The sequence below is a fragment of the Mastomys coucha genome, unplaced genomic scaffold (genome assembly GCF_008632895.1).
Source record: "Mastomys coucha isolate ucsf_1 unplaced genomic scaffold, UCSF_Mcou_1 pScaffold17, whole genome shotgun sequence".
In the NCBI taxonomy this organism is placed as follows: Eukaryota; Metazoa; Chordata; class Mammalia; order Rodentia; family Muridae; genus Mastomys; species Mastomys coucha.
This window is the reverse complement of record NW_022196899.1, coordinates 12,209,102-12,212,673: the sequence shown is the minus strand read 5'-3', so window position 1 is coordinate 12,212,673 and position 3,572 is coordinate 12,209,102.

Genomic DNA, 3,572 nt, shown 5'->3' with positions numbered 1-3,572 from the left:
ATTTCCTATGAACATGGGTGTAGCTGACAAGATCAATGTGTCCCATACAACTCTTAGACATATCAATCAAACATTGTACCTTTCTTGCTAGCCGTAACCCCCCTCCTCTGTTACTTTGTTATCTAGACTTCGGCGTGAAGATGAAATCGTTCCTTGCTCCAAGGCAAACGGCACCGTGCTATTTTTATATTTGTCAACTGAGCTATTCTGACTCGGACTGTGGTCAAAGCAATTAAGTCATCTTTCATCTGTGGGTAGCTTGATGTGCCAAAAATCCAGAAATATCGTTTGTTATCATGCTACCGTTTAAAATAAAGCAATTTGCATACTACTTAAGCTGAGAACAGCTTTCCTCCGTGGCTTCCTTTGAGACTTTTGCTTTGATCAAATCTCTGTATTTTCTAGCTATTGATGCTGATATTATAGCTTTTCTTCTGTTAAAAGTGTGGCCTTGTATTTGAAAGGCATTATGGGGCAAAATAGACGTGCTGAAATTAATCTAACTAGTAAAGAGAATATTATTAAAAAAATTAATACAGACCCATCCCTTTTTGTGGAACTTGAGACTAGTGCCCAAATAAAGACATGGTTGTTAGTTATAGCAGTTTAAAAAAAATAAATCTCTTTTGTCTACTTCTTAAACAATGTGGGCAAGAGCATAGAACTTCTATAAGGAGAAACTTGAAGAGGCTTGAAAATGGTTATCTGTGTGAACAAGACAGTTTAAATTTTGTGCGAGATAGCTCAGCTGGTAGAATGCTGGCTCAAGGGCAGGGACCTGAACTTGATATCTAACACTCAGGTAGAAGCTGGATGAGGTGGCTAAATCCCTGTGGGGGATGGGGCGGAGGGCCTTGAACCCTGCTGACCAGGAAGCTGGATGAACTGAGCTGCTCCAGGTTCAGCGAGATGCCCTGTCTCAAAAAGCTAGGTGAGGAGTGACTGAGCAAGGAATTGACATGGATCTCTGGCTTCCAGACACCTGGGCACACACAAGTGCACACAGAAATGACATATGAGAGAAAAGGTTTTGCATTAAAAAGAGCTTCAAAAGGAAGAACATTAAAGAGGCTTAGATATGATGATGGACCCAAGAGAACATTGATTCTCAATGAGTGTAACTCATAACAGAAGTGACAGTTTGGAGCTATAGGTTGATTTAGAATGAAAAAGAAGGCAGCAGAGTGCTTCCGCAAGACTCTCCTCAGACCGTTTTTTGAGGAGCAAAGGTCCTGGAAGGTGAAATTGCTTCAGAGCTCATTATGAAGATGAAATGTGAAGCTTCATCTTCATGAGGGTAAGCCATGAGTTTAAACTCACCTGAAGGAGCAGCTAGGCAAGCTCCTGCCTCCGTGAAGTATGTCACACAGACTTTATAACCTAAATTAAGCTAAGTGGTGACAAAACCTATTTAAACATTGCAGCCCTGTCAATGCTGATGGGATTCAGTTCACTGCTGTGCGATGGGATTCTGCTCCACAGGAGAACAACTAACAAATACTCAGCAATATGCTGTGGGACTAGCTTTAAAACTCTCTATCTACGTTGTTGACTCTGCCAATACAATTGCCTTTTAAGAACAAGAATTCAGTTTTGAATGAGATGTATGATTTGCTCAGAGGCCCTGGATGCTATGGAAGTAAGGTGACTTTGTAATCTAGCTCAAGTTTTTGCAAGATGCTAATACTTCCTAGATAGTACCTCTGCCACCTAGTGATGGTTCTGAGAAGCTCACTTTAGATGGGAAAGTACTTTCTGTGAAGGACTGATGCTAACTAGTTTAATACTGAGAGCTCACATGAGCATGAGCAGAGAAACCTATACATATCTGTCATGGCATGTGCACCCATGCATATCATGAACACACACAATAATGACAATAATGATTATAAGGATGATGATGATGATAAATAATTCAGAAAAACAAAAATCTCCTGCTCAACAGGGTCCCCAATGAAGGAGCTAGAGAAAGGACCCAAGGAGCTGAAAGGTTTGCAGCCCCTTAGGACGAACAACAATATGAACTAACCAGTACCCTCAGAGCTCCCAGGGACTAAACTATCAACCAAAGAGTATACATGGTGGAACTCAGGGTTCTAGCAGCATATGTATAGCAGAGGATGATCTAGTCGGTCATCAATGGGAGGAAAGGCCCTTGGTCCTGTGAAGGTTCTATGCCCGAGTGTAGGGGAATGCTAGGGCCAGGAAGCAGGAGAGGGTGAGCAGGGGGATGGGGGAGGGAACAGGGGGTTTTTTTGGATTGGAAATTGGGAAAGGGGATATCATTTGAAATGTAAATAAAGAAAAAATCTAATAAAAAAGACAAATGAAAAAACAAACAAATAAACAAACAAAAAAACCCCAAACTTCTGCTAAGGTTGGAGTGATGGCTCCAAGAACAGCACTGGTTGCTCTTCCAGAGGAACCATGTTCTAGCCTCAGCATCCACAGGCATATACACTTAGTGAGCCGCTGTCTCAACAGCACAAGAATGTAGGAGCCAAGATGAACAAACAGACTTTATGATTAAGAAGGCAATTGTATACTGTATCGTGTCTGTACTTTGAGTGATCTTGTACTTCTTGTGCAGAGTTTCATCATCCCAGTATCATCCTCTCTATTCCCTTTAGTTCAAGATATACATATCCTGTTCCTGTTTATTTTATGTCATCTCAAACGATAACAGCAACTCAAAGGAAACAAATGAAACACACGTTACATCATCTTAAAACATCCAATCATAATATTTTTTAGTCCAGGCGGTGTAGAACGCAGGATCTTGGTAACAAAATATATGGGTTGAATTGTTACTATCAGTCCCTATGGTTACAGATTGATAACATTCAAGTGATAATCAGAACACAGAGCACATCAGAGCAGAAGCTCAGAGTAACGATTTCTTTTTTGTTTTTTCCTTTTTTTTTCCTTGTTTTGAAACCCTGGATTCAAGATATCTAATTATAGTTTAAAATCTGCCTGCAGAGAAAAACCAAAACCAAAAAAAAAAAAAAGAGCAAGAATAGGTCAAAAGTATGAATTCATATTACCATAAAAATCAAATATTTTGTTTTGAAAGCACCGGGTTGTCACTGGTAAGTACCCAGTATCTGTTAATAGTATGAGTTTCTCTTAATAACAAAACAAAAATAGCGTTTCTTGTTTAAAGTTACGAAGCACAGCACTGCAGCATGAACAGCAGCTTCCCCTCTAGAACACTGAGGTGTCTCTCCAAGTCAAAGTCAGGATCTTGAGAAAAAAAAATCTGAACGCAAGTGAAAAATGCTTAAGTTCTGTGCAGCTAGAAAGACTGGGGTATGGAGGAAAAAAGACACAGAGACGATAGATGTTTTTCTGTTGGAAAATCTAACAAATAGAGCAGAGAGATAATTAAACTATTTCAAATTTAACATGTCAGTTTCTTGAAATGAATTTACAGAGAAAGTGCACACATTATGTTCCAGAGGAGACTAAGATGGAAGCATGGGGTGGAGCAGTGCCATGGGACCGAGAAACGCCTCGGTGGTGGCAGTGCCATGGGGCCGAGAAACGCCTCGGTGGTGACAGTGCCATGG